Here is a 15,317-nt window from a genome sequence, read left to right as displayed (position 1 = left end):
ATTCAAGCATCCAATAGTCCTTTCCACAGACCAAGAAAACTCTTGTCGCCACGTCCAAACCATCTGAACGCATACCGCAATCATGTCATACTCATCATATAGCCATCCAACCTCTCATCGATCCATAAGTTACACTCATAGGGGCACTACAGACATATAAGTCCAAAAGCACATACTCACACAACTAAAATCACCAAGCCCAAGTTACGGTCAAAACCCGGTCTCAAGTCCTCCAGACTCACCTATTACCCAAAACACAGAAAGCACGTCTCTGTCACGTCCCAAACTACCCCTTAGACGCGGCTGGCACCCATCACACACCACCCGCTAGGCGAACCATACTTTCATACCTTAGCCATTAATTTGCAGCATTTCATTAATTAAACGAGAATCCAGATAATTTGATTATTAATTACGAATAATAATATCTCGAATATTAAATTTAAAATTTTAGCTCAAATCTCACACTAGACCATGAAGCATATAAGAGAATTAAAAAAGATATCATATGAATAAATGATAATGACTCTTTTGGCAACCTCCACGAACAATGCGACGGCTCACCTCAATAACTGAATCAACTCTAGCGAACTCGTCAACTACTAGCTCCATCTTTACCTATAGTATCTGCATAGACATACAGGTAAGGAGTGGGTTATACGTAAATATAACCTAGTAAGATCCTCGACCTGCCACTCTGAATACCTCTGAAATAAGTGTTAGAAAATACAAACACACCACAACAAGAATAATATACTAAACACGATAATTATACCATAACACAATATATAGGTATTAACAGAGTTAACAATAATTAACTAACAAGAATACACATATTTCAACCCACTACACACTATGGACTAGTCATAACTGCAATGAAAGAAATTAACCAACACCTCTATAAAACCACAACGGCACCACAATGCCTCAAATATGTAATAGAGCATACACAATGCTCACTGAAGCATACACAGTGCCCCAAATATATCAAGAAACATACACAATGCTCGAGTGATGTACAAAGGCATACACAATGCCCCAATAACATGGTTCACAGCTGTATCAAAGTATCAAACTCAACACCATGGGTCACAACCGTATCAAAGTATCAAACTCAACATCATGGCTCACAGCCGTATCATGCCATCAAACAACTTATAAAATATTTTTTTTGTATTTTTCATAAAATAATATATTTGCGGCTAGTCTAAGACCACCGATTCTGCAAAGCGCATACTTTTCCCAATGCATGGACCAGGCAAAGAAAACACATTTTCAAAATAAATTTTATAAAATCAAGCATCTTAAAGCGTAAAGTCTCGCTTACCTCGTTAATACCAAATTTCCCAATCTCTTATCGTCTAAAACACCAAACGACGTCCAATGACCTCACTCCACCCAAAGAGAATCGATCCGCAATAAGTCCAACCGCATCTCAAGATACCGAAAAATGGTGTTGCGAGCTCCTTCCTTTTTCGTCACTGTTCCAATAACATGGTCGCCTTATTTGAATTCACCAAAATCATATTCTTCACTATTGATACAGCAGAGCAATCATACCTTTATCACTATTGAATTACCCATTACAGGAGATTGAATTAACAAGTATAATGCCTGTTTATAATTGCCAAATGATCCTTTCCTCAAGAAATTCCTTTACGTGATTACTTCCGCGACCTAGAGCAAAGCTCTTTCATTTTCTTATATCTTATTTAATACACAAGGATTTACTTCCTTGTATGTCCTACCCGCATCTTTTCACGACCCAAAATCCAACTAGTCGTGATGGTACATAACTCAACCCGCTAGGCAAGCCAAATAGCAACAATGCACTTCAAATAAGATTTACTGAGAGAAATAATGATAATATAACTGAACTTTTATACAAAGAATTTCCAAGGACTGATAGTATAAATCATGAGCTTCTAAGATTTAGAGTTCACAAAGTTGGTATGAAATAAATACATATTTGTTTGAAATATACATGAACAGATTGAAACTTTCTAAAGCTACCAAGAACAAAAGGCAGTAACGTCCGAAACGCAGGTACGTCTTCAATGCCAGCTCCCGCCATACACATCAACATCAACATAAAAAATTTGCACACAAGGTGTAGAAGTGTAGTATGAATACAACTGACCCCATGTACTCAATAAGTAACAAACTTAACCTTAGGTTGAAAGTAGTGACGAGTTAGGACAAAGGTCGGAGTGTAACACCAATAGCCAATAATAGTTCATAACAATATAATAAAAGTGGTAAAAGAAATAACTCATACATGTGATGCTAAGCTCGCTAACAGTTACGGAAAAATAGTCATGCTTTTCAGGTATAATAGTAAAATTGAAATCCTTCACCGAAATTACCAAAATATGAGTAAGTCAGAAAAACTTTGATTTTTCCCAAAACCTTTAAATAATAAATAAGATATTTCATTATCAGATAGCATGAGGAAAGTACTTCTCTATGCCTATATATCAGTGTGCACGTGAAATCATGAATGTCACCAAAACCGCGTAGCATGAGGGAATGCATCTATATGCATGTATGTCAAGTATGCATGTCAAATGCAATGCATCACAATGATGAATTCATATACTCATACTCTCAGAGTACTCAATCTCATTTTCTCACACTTTTCACTCATCACGCTCAATCACTCAACACACTCAGTCACTCAACACTGAACATGGCAGATCCAGCCCTTAACACTCTCAGTCACTCAGCACTGTACATGGAAGATCCAGCCCAAATGAATCAATATAAACTGCACTCACTGTGGGTGTGCAGATTCTGGAGGGGTAGATCCAGCCCAAACTCTATAACAAACCAATCATGGCATGAATTAATAATACCTGTTGCGGCGTGCAGCCCGATCCCATCAATATCATTCATAATCCGGCTCTTAGGCCTCAACTCAGTCATCAATTTCTCTAGTCTTTCAGGCTCAAAATGCCATGAAAATCAACCCAAAAATGATGATATGATGTATCAATAAATGTCAACAGAGACTGAGATATTATATGCAAATGAATGAGTATGTAATTGCAATATAAGCAAATAACTCAACAGTATAAATGACCTCAGTGGATCTCAACAAAATAAGCATATAGCCTAGATATGGTATCTAACAAGGATCACAACTCAATTACCCTAGCACGTAGAAATTTTATGAATAGAAACAAGATTAGGTCACTCCACAGTACCATAGAATCAATCGAGTCATAATTCACACGGTGCAAGCCCAAACGTCCGTCACCTAGCGTGTGCCTCACCTCAACACCAAATATATATCACGTATATTTAGGGGTTCATACCCTCAACTCCATGTTTAGAAGTGTTACTTACCTCGAACAAGCCAAATCTAATACCGAGTAAGCCAGGCCCAAAGTCAACCAAAGAGGCAAACCCACGCCCGCTCCTTAAAAATTGACCCAACTCACAAATTCCGATAACCTATTCGAATATGAGTCCAACCATGCTAATTTTACTCTAATCTGACTCCGAATCGATATTCAAAACTCAAAACTCCACTTTAGGAATGTTTAGACAAAACATCCAATTTCTCTTTTAGATTCACCAGTTAAATACCAAAATCAAATATGCAATCATATAAAATAATCAAAACCGAGTAAAAAATACTTATCTCAATTCAAATCCGACTTCAAATCGACCTCTAATTAAAACATGGGTTAATACATAAATGACCTAGAATAATAATGTTAAAATACAAAATCTGAGGTTAGATACTGACCTCCATGAAAAAACGAGAAGAACGTCGCGAAAGTCACCTCAAATGGAGCTCTAGAACTCAAGACATGCTTAAAATACTAAATAAATGCAATCTAATTTTTTTAATACACAGGGAAATTCGCTTCTGCGCTCAAAATCTGCACCTAATGTGTGCCAGCTGTAATTTTCGTATTTGCGGTCCATTTTTCGCACATGCGGGGTCGCAGATGCGGACCCAACTTCGTATCTGTGAAGCACCATCTTTCTTCTCCGACTCTAAAATGGGCATAACCCCCTCATACGATATCCGAATTCTATGATTCGTTTAGTTATGGCTCCGTAATTATGATACAGATCTAATGCTTCAATCAAAACAGAAATTGGAGCTCATTTGCTTAATATGGTACCATCTATGCTTGAAGAAATGACGTCAAAACATCAAAAACGAGCACAACACAACCCAAACCTATCTGAAACTCACCCGAGCCCCTCGAGACCCGTCCGAACATAGCAACAAGTCCCATATCATAACACAGACTTACTCGAGGCCTCAAATCACGCATAAAAATATCAAAACCATGAATCGCACCTCAAATCGAACTTAATGAACTTTTGAACTTTCACTTTCAAAACTCATGCTGAACCATAACAATTCAACTCGAAATGGCCTCAAATTTTGCACACAAGCCCCAAATGACATAACGAATCTATTCCAACTCTCAGAACCCTAATCCGAACCTGATATCATCAAAGTCAACTCCCGATCAAACTCATGAATATTCCAAAACTTCAAATTTCCAACTTTCGCCAAATAGTGCCGAAACCTTCTAGAAATATCCAAATGCAAATCTGGGCATATGCCCAAGTCAAAAAATCACCATCCGGACCTAACGAAACCATCAAAACTCCGATCGGGGGTCAAATACTCAAAAGTCAAGCTTGGTCAACTCTTCCAACTTAAAGCTTCAAACATGAAATTCATTCTTCCAAACTAATTCCGAATCACCCAAAAACCAAAAGTGACGATGCACACAAGTCATAATACATAATACGAAGCTACTCATGCCCTCAAACTATCGAGTGAAGTGCAAATGCTCAAAATGACCGATCTTGGTCGTTACATTCTCCCCCAGTTAAACATACGTTCGTCCTCGAACGTGCCCAGAGTCATTCCAAAGCCTTCAAATCGCTGTGTTACCTTACCATGCACATACATGGGGGTGATACCATGTCACCCTAATCCATATAATCCTGACGACACAACCTAACTGAAGATCCTTAATTCAACTTTAGCCCATAAACCTTGGAACCCAATTTCCAACATCCGAAATTCCTTAAAGACTTGAATCTCACACCTACACACTGTATAAGTCTGAACAAGCTGTATCAAGTCATATCCATAACCCAAGATGTAATCATATGATATAACCAACAAATCACAACCCCTTGTAGCATAAAAGAGTAACATATATAACACATCGGATACGCATAAGATCAATTCTAATAGAATGACATATCTTTCAGCGATACGGTGTCGAATCAACAAATCCCACCCGGTGTAGGATACACATCCTCATTAGGCCTATCAATGAGCCCCCAAATCAACCTTGGTCATCCACGGATAGATAAATAACCCTCCAAAAGTCTACAATAACCTAACTGTAACACATACTACTAGTTGGCTAACTTTGGCCATATCTACATAGTCCATAACCACGAAACAATCTGCTTCTGAGAACTTCCAACCTCCAATTCCATGGAACACATGAATCGCCATAGTCGATTCCAACTCCGCTACTCGAATGGATAACCCATCTATCATACAAAATCATCCCCACGGGAAATACTTCTAACATTCTTCCATGCCCATTAGCCGTTGTATTCCCTCTTAAGCACCCCAAAAGTACCACAATCAAGACACCCACTCTGAAGAGACCTTATATGAATCTAAAGTTGTTTCTTTCATCTTCTTGATACTGTGATGTAGAATCCATAATGATAAAGAAATACAATGATTCTCGACACCATCCAATGTAAATCTCAGATTCTAGCCATATACAAATCCACAAAATTCTCAATTGCTACATATAATTCTTGAATCCATTAGAACCTTCTCGAGAGTCATCTACTCTATTCAAATCTCAATTGCACCGTCCAAATGGGTTGAACGACCTATTCCCCACTAGCACGACAACACTCAAAGAAGTAATCCACACCTTTAAGCAACCGAGTAATTTCCTACTCTTGCGCACTACATCCTTCACGAATAACAACTCAATCTTTTCATGATTCCCATATACCCATAAAGTATAACATAACATGTATCCAAAAATTCCTTTACTCGATTCACTCTCGATCTCAACCTCCGCAAGTCACATCTGATTCACAAGTATGCCTCAAACTGAGACCAGTACAACACATAACTATGTAATCGAATTGACGCTAGCATACTCCCCCACTTGGCTCAAAGCCATAGAATAAAATACTCGATAACTCATAATACCCTTACTCTATTACTGCCATAATCTCACCAAAATTAAACTCAATCCTTCATAAGCTCATGTAACACAAACCATCTAATACCTCAAATCATCTATAAATCTCGCATGCATCCTCACGACGGTCAAGTCAACTATTACAACCGATCAAAATCAAATCATACAAATATGACCTACTCATAGGAAAGAAAGCCTCAACATAACATCATAAGGATCACAATGTCTGTAGATTACCCCGCAGGTGATAACCCACATGCGTAGTCTCAAATTGACATCTCTCTATACCCTTTCACAGCCACGACTAATACACAGTCCTTTAATCTTCCTGAGTCTGAACTCATCAACAAGACATGAAAATATACTTCGTTCCGCAAATAAACAACATGAAAGATTCTGCATTACGATCATAACTCGAGACTATACAACACATTAATATTGAAATCAAGCACCCAATAGTCCTTTTTACATCTCAAGCAAACTTTTCTCATCACGTTCAAACAATATGAACACATCCCACAGTAACATCATACTTCATCATATAGCCATCCAACCACTCATCGAGCCACAAATTTCACTCATAGGGATAGTACCGGACATATAAGTCCAAAAGCATATACTCACACAACTGAAACTACCGAGCCTAAGCTGCGGTCTAAACCTGGCCTCAAGTCCTCCAGACTGGCCCATCACCAAAACACAGAAAACAAATCTCGCACCTCATCCATGGGATCCACAAGCCGTCGATGTACAACTGATACCGAGTGCTTACGTACGCAAACGAGTGAGTGGAAGGAATTCAAAGTGATACGTTTCACGTTGAATCAATGATGCACGATAAGGAAAGAAAGATGAAAAGTTTATCCTAAATGCCCTATAGCCTCTCGAAGATAGGTATGGATGTCATCATACCAATCCGCAAGACTCTACTAGACATTTGCTCATGACTCGTAGAACCTATGAACCTAGAGCTCTAATAACAACTTGTCACGACCCAAAATATAACTAGTCGTGATGGCACCTAACCCCAACCCGCTAGGTAAGAAAATTAATAATAAACCAATTCCAATGAGATTTATTAAGAGAAGTAATGATAATACAACTGTACGTTTATACAAAGAATTCCTAAGGACTTGTAGTATAAATCATGAGCTTCTAAGATTTAGAGTTTACAAAGCTAGTATGAAATAAATACATCATCTGTTTGAAATATACATGAATAGATTGAAACTTACTAAAGCAACCAAGAACAAAATGCAGCAACATCTGGAACGCAGGTACGTCTTCATTGCCAGCTCCCACCATACACAACAATATTAACATAAAAAATCTTCAAGCAAGGTGCAGAAGTATAGTATGAGTACAACCAACCACATGTACTCAATAAGTAATAAATCTAACCTTAGGTTAAAAGTAGTGACGAGCTGGGACAAGGTCGGAGTCCAACACCAATAGCCGACAACAGTTCATAACAATATAATAAAATTGATAAAAGAAATAACTCAGAGATGCTCAGCTCAGCTCGTTAATAGTTACGAAAAAATAGTCATGCTTTTCAGGTATAACAGTAAAACTCAAATCCTTCACCGAAATCACCAAAACATCAGTGAGTCAGAAAAACTGTGATTTTTCCCAAAACCTTTCAACAATAAATAAGATGTTTCATTATCAGATTGCATGGGGAAAGTACTTCTCTATGCCTACATATCAGTGTCCACGTGAAATCATGAATGTCAACCAAAAAGGCAAACCCGGGTCCGCACCTCGAAAACTGACTCAACTCACAAATTCTGACAACTCATTTGAATACGATTCCAACCATGCTAATTTTACTCTAATCCGACTGTGAATCGATGTTCAAAATTCAAAATTCCACTTTATGAAAATGTTTAGACAAAAACTCCCAATTTCTCTTTTAGATTCACCATTTAAATAATAAAATCAAAGATGGAATCATGTCAAATAATCAAATCCAAGTCAAAAATACCTATCTCAATTCAAATCTGACTTCAAATCAACCTCTAAATTCATAAATTTCATCCCCTTAAGTTTTAGGATAAAACCCACAAATTTCCAATTAAAATATGGGTTAATTCATAAATGAACTAGAATAATAATGTTACAATACAAAATCTGAGGATAGATACTGACCACCATGGAAAAATGAGAATAACGCCGCGAAAATCCTCTCAAAAGGAGCTCTAGAACTCAAGATATGCTCAAAATACTAAATAAACGCAGTCTAATTTTTTTAATACACGGGGGAAATTCGCTTCTGCGCTCAAAATCCGCACCTGCGATCTGCCAGCTATAATTTCCGTATTTGCTGTCCATGTTTTGCACCTGCGGGGTCTCAGATGCGGACCCAACTTCGCATCTGCGAAGCACTAGCTTTCTTCTCCGACACTAAAATGAGCATAACTCCCTCATACGATGTACGAATTCGATGATTATTTTTGCTATAGCTCCGTAATTACGATACAGATCTAATGCTTCAATCAAAATAGAAATTAGAGCTCATTTGCTTAATATGGTACCATTTATGCTCGAATAAACAACGTCGAAACATAAAAAACGAGCACAACACAACTCAAACCTATCCGAAACTCACCTGAGCCCCTAGGGACCCCGTCCGAACATACCAACAAGTGCCATATCATAACACAGACTTATTTGAGGGCTCAAATCACGCATAAAAATATCAAAACCACGAATCGCATCTCAAATCGAACTTAATGAACTTTCAACTTCCGAAACTCGTGCCGAACCATATCAAATCAATTCGGAATGGCCTCAAATTTTGTACACAAGTCTCAAATGACATAACGAAGCTATTTCAATTCCCGGAACCATAATCAGAACCTAATATCATCAAAGTCAACTCCCGGTCAAACTTATGAATATTTCAAATCTTCAAATTTCCAACTTTCGGCACTATCAAATAGTGTCGAAACCTTTTTAAAATATTCAAATGCAAATCCAGGCATATGCCCAAGTCACAAATCACCATCCGGACCTAACAGAACCATCAAAACTCCGATCCGATGTCAAATACTAAAGAGTCAAACTTGGTCAACTCTTCCAACTAAAAGCTTTAAACATGAAATGCATTCTTCCAAACTAATTTCGAATCACCTGAAAACCGAACGCAACGATGCACCACAATTCATAATACATCATACGGAGCTAATCATGCCCACAAACTACCGAGCGAAGTGTAAATTCTCAAAACGACTGAGCGAGCTGTTACACTTGTATTTGTAGTTAAACTAGGTTCACATAACTAGGCTTCAACCAAGCTATTATTATGTTTTATATAGATTACAAAGGCATCACATAGTGAGTTCGTGTCCTCCTCAATTAGATTTCATATAAAGTTTAAAGTATATTGTATCTCAAACCTTGCTCTTTTCTAAACTATAAACTACGTGACAATTAATTCTCAAATATTAACGTTAGCCCCTCCGTAGATCGGATTAACTGATCTTGCTTCTTGTTCAATACAATAAAATTCCAACAGGTTAATTATATAAGTAATAAAATTATTTTTCTTGAAAGATAACAATTACTATACCTAATGCCAATTCGTAATACCCAATTAATTCGTTAATATTTTATTTGTTTTTTACATTTAAAAAAATGATGTGCTGCATAATTAATAAAGAAATAATCATTCCCAATTATCTATGAATAATATGAAGCGAGTATGAAAATCAATTGATCGAAACATTTAAGGTTTGAATTAAAATCACACATGAAAAGAGGCATTCATAGGAACAAGCGAATTACTTACTGAAGTTGAAAGACAACAAATTTTGGGAGAAGGAATTTTATTGACGGTGCGTAGCTTCCCTAGTCACTCTTTAATTTGATGTTTCTCCTTTTAAATACCATAACCTAGTACACCTATTTCTCCTCCAAAAGCATCTGCCACGTGAAGTCTTACTGGATAGGAACTATACACACCTATCAACAAATTAAGAAACTTTACATATATCTTTTTCCTGTTTTTAAGTACTCTTTCACCAAAAGTGAACCAAGTGGGTAATCTAAATCCTAACAAAAAGGTTAATTACAACATCTCTATGCCGTTTAGATCATTTCAGTGAACTCTCAAGAAGCACTATACACTTCATTACATTAGTAATGTATTTATTATGTCGATGATTATCTACAAGTGAAAGTGCACGCAGTATACTTCATTCATCACAAAAAGAATAGAACGGAAAGAAAGAAAGAAAAGCATACCAATGAATTAGTTTAAATTTGTCTTTTTGGCTTCGACTCTTTTCGGGATCGTTTGACAGGTGTATAAGAATAGTGCGGAATAAAGTGTATTAGTAATGCATGAATTAGTAATGCATAGCATTAGTTATGTATATATTATTTCTTATCTACTGTTTGGTGTGGTGTATTAAAATTATAATGTGTTGCATAATTTTTAAGAAAAATAGTTGTTTACAAAAATGCCCTCCATATTCTCTAGCTTTAAGGGACTTTAAGGACAATTTTGTCTTTAACCATGCTAATGCATGCGTTAATAGCCTTGGTATTACTAATGCCATAGTTTTCTATGCATTACTTGTACATAGGACAATGCCAAGTATGATGTATAACTAATACAAGTATTAGTTATACACATGTTGAAAAAATATACCAAACAAACCATTAATAATGCATAGAGCTAATGATTGCATTATTTTTTTCTAATACTCGTACGTAAGATTATGTTCAGCATAACAACAAAAGAAAAACCAAGCTTCTAGCTAACACCTTGATCGTATGTCTTTCATCACCTCTATCTCTACCCCGGCTCTTATGCTTTAAATTCCTTTCCCACTTCTGCTTTCTCCGGAATGGATATAAATATATTTGGGTACACATTATATTTTGCTTATCGAGCTGTCCTGCAGTTTTTTCTAATATTCATAAAATTAGTTCCAAAAGAATGAGTTACTTTAGTTCACCTTGCTAAAAATTAATTAAATTGATACCTTTAAAAAATATGATAAATAAATTATAACGAACATAGAAAGAATACTAATGACTGCATGTGACTCAAATTAAAAACAAAAAGTAATAAACATAGTCATGTAAGTATTAATCGTAACCAATCAAATCTGTCTAAACTAATTAAACGAAATAATAGATCAGAAGCCTAACTGAAGTAGAAAAGAAGAGTTTTTGCCTAAAGCATGAACCACGATTGTTTCGTCTGTACTCAAGTTTGCCACTATATAGGCATTTTGTTGTGCACCTTTATAGAGTGTGATAAAGAAAGGCTGGAATGTAAAAATATTACAACCATTAAAGATGAAAGAAACTAACAATAAAAAATTCAGTCAGGTGCACAAAGTATTCCACATTATGTAAAGAAAATAACAATCAAAGTTGAATAATTAAAATAAGTTTAATTTACAAGCTGACTGGCTACAAAGTCAGTATAATAAAAATGAAACAAGCGAATAATAACGATGCCACATCAAAGAAGAAAGAAAAGGATAGTATTTTACTATTATAACATATTATCTTTAAAAAAAAGATGTAGCTGTGAAGAATGAATAAACACATCCACAATTATCATTTGCATAAGAAGTATTCTATATTTTGGCAAATGAAACAAAAGTAAGGGAGAAAATGCCAAAAGTTTAGAGAGTAAAAAAGAAACATGTATGTCCAGCAAATACCGTAATAAACTTCAAAAGGAGATCTTCACAACTAAACACACTCAGTCTCTTCATTCTTAAGAATAGAGGAGGCGTAATTAAGATGATACATAGAAAGACGATGATGAATAGGAAAGGATTATGCGGCTTTTAAGTTTTAGCCAAAGCACATAATAATTATTCGATCAGTAAAAACTAAGAGGAAGATGCAAGATGGAGGTGTTTTAAGAGGACTAATGAAGGGGTGTGGCTCTTCGTAGTGCAATATTATAACCGTGGAAGATAAACAAGCAAACAATCAATGAATAATTAAGACAATTAAACTCACAAAATGTCTGCCAACGAAACTGATTGAATAATTCTCCATATTCACCCGGTTAAAAGTAACAAAAGTATTTATTTACTGGAAGATAAAGTCAATACCGATGGAAGCTATTTAAAAGAAACGAGAAAAGCTGGAGTAGGAGGCATAGTAAGAAATGAATAAGGTGATCTGATAATGGCCTTCTCCTTGCCGGTCCGAAGCAACACCAACAATAGCACTGAAACAATGGCCGCTAAAGTAGCAGTTCAATGGTGTATACAACAGGGGTATAATGACTTCTATCTGGAGATTGACTCTCAGATAGTAGCCGATATCCTCGTTGCTAGGAAGACTGACAACCTTTTTAAAAAGGATATATTAGTAATTTAACTTTGAAGATAGGGTGTTCCCACTTTTAGTATAGTATGATGTAACTAATATTCCCAAAAATATATTCTATAATTACTCGCTTCAATATGTAAATCGCTAAAATTAAGTGAATTATAATTAAAGAAATAATTTTAAAAAGTTCACTCTTAAAATGTCGGATTATTACAGTCTCGCACCCCATCTATGGAATCACAAGCCGTTGGTGCATGGCCGATACCGAGCGCTCACATAACATACGAGTGAGTGGAAGGAATTCAAAGAGAAATGCTTCAACCTGAATCAATGGCGCACGATAAGGAAAGAAAGATAAGATGTTTATCCTAAATGCCATGTAACCTCTCGAAGATAGGTATGGACATTATCATATCGATCCGTAAGACTCTACTAAACACTCACTCATGACTCGTAGAACCTATGAACCTAGAGTTCTAATACCAACTTGTCACTACCCAAAATCCACTAGTCGTGATGACACCTAACCCAACCCACTAGGTAAGCCAATTAACAGTCAGCATATTCCAAATGAAATTAATGAGAAATAAATGATGAAATAACTAAACCTTTATACAACAACCTAAGGATTAGTAGTATAAGTCATGAGCTACTAAGACTTAGATTTTACAAAAACCTGAACTGAATAATTACAATATTTGTTTGGATTGTACATGAATAGAATTCAAGTCTAAAGCAACCAAGGACAAGTGATAGCCATAACTGGAATACGGATACATCATTAATGCCAGCTCCCGCCATGCACAGCAACATCAGCTCCAAGATCTACATGCAAGATGCAGAAGTGTCGTATGAGTACAACCGACACCATGTACTCAATAAGTATCCTAACTAACCTCGGCGAGGCAAATGAACCAAGAACTATAGATGATACTCATTAACACCTATGCAGTTCATAATTTCAATAAGTATAGAACAGATATATGATCAAATAATGAAATCTCAGGTAAAACCACTTTGATGCTCATAATTCTTTATTTTATAGTATTCTGCTCAGTCAACTATACTAACTTCACTCAAACCCGACTCCGAATAGCGTGGAGAAACAAGTTTGGAGTTAAAATGGATAACTTGGGACTTTGAAGTCTGAGTAGAAGCCCAAGATATTAAGCCGGGATCATGTTCGGGGGTCGAGGACCAAGTCTGAAAGTCAAAAAGTGAGAAAAAAAATTACTCTGGGAAAAGTGCACTACTGCGCTGCGCCATGCGCCGCGGGGCGCTAGTGCAAAGTTCCTGCAGAGTATAAAAATCAACTCTCTGAACTTCTCTGCAGACGCACCGCATGGGGCGGCATGCCATGTGCCGTGCATGTGCAACTTTTACAGAGTATTTCTCCTACTTCATCTTGGAAAGGATAGTTTCGTCCGACCCGTTCCTATATAGTATAAATATACTAAAAATACGACTTTTAGAAGACTTTTCACATTGGAAGCTTTTGGAGAGCATTGAAGGCTACACGACACAAGATTTCATCATCTTTCCATCAATTCAATACGGTAGTTTGGATTGTAATGTTAGATTGATACTTTCTCACTCTTTAATTATATTTGTGATGACTTCCTCCATAGTTATGGAGTAGTTTGCCTTAGGGTTTGACATGATTTGGTGACTTGATTGTTGTTTATGGATTCGACTACTACTTAATTGCTTGAATTTATTGGATGAGCTTTACTATAGTTGTGATTTTATTCTTTCTGTGTTTAATCGAAAGAGGAACATCTTATTGAATATTATTGCAGTGTATGCCTTAGTTTGTTTTGGTGATTCTTCGAAGTAATCGAGAGAGATTTTTGAGTTACCGTTTAAATTAAGATTGAAAAATATTCGCGAGAAGTTTCTCTTTGATCATGCCTACCAATAGATTCTTGCATGTTTCACCGCACTTCACATTAGTTTATTTTAAAGATTTATATTTAATCAAGAGAGGAGTCTGAATCGGAAGTATAAGCTAATCACCTATTGAATTCGTGAGAATCAATAGAATCTCAAGAAGTGAAATATAACAGTATCATATCCAGAATAACAATCTTGCACCTGTCATGTCAAAGCCCTTATTTCTCACATTGATAAGAAACCAACTCTGTTAATCGCTAGTTCTTTGTAGTGAATTATCAATTGCTTTACTTTAGTAGTTAATCATAGTTCGTAATTAATCCAATCAAGTTTTGATCATACTGAATTATTTAAATCCAATCCTTGTGGAGATGATAATTAAACCATACTATCTTTGGCTAGCGAGCATTAACTTCGTATTGTGTTTTGCGCTCATCACGTGGTGACAGGCATAACAACACAATCCGCCCGGAATGATCACATGCATAACAACACAATCCACTCGACGTGGTTACAGGCATCCAGTTCAAATCATATCACACACACACACACACACACACACACACACACACACACACACACACACACACACACACACACACACACACACACACATATATATATATATATATATATATATATATATATATATATATATATATATATATATATATATATATATATATGATGAATAATTATCAGATTTCATGCTTTTGGACTAGTATAATAACATGCTAAAGTGTAGGCATGTGCAAGAGTTTGTTATCATAGCTCAAATCAGCAATTTCATCACAGAATAGCATTTATCAAGTTCATTCAGGGATTAAACCTCTATGTAGCCTCAAACATAACTTAAATAGTTTACACAATGTTACAAATATGAGA

This window comes from Nicotiana tabacum, chromosome 13 (genome assembly GCF_000715075.1).
Source record: "Nicotiana tabacum cultivar K326 chromosome 13, ASM71507v2, whole genome shotgun sequence".
Taxonomy (NCBI): Eukaryota; Viridiplantae; Streptophyta; class Magnoliopsida; order Solanales; family Solanaceae; genus Nicotiana; species Nicotiana tabacum.
This window is presented reverse-complemented; position numbering follows the sequence as displayed.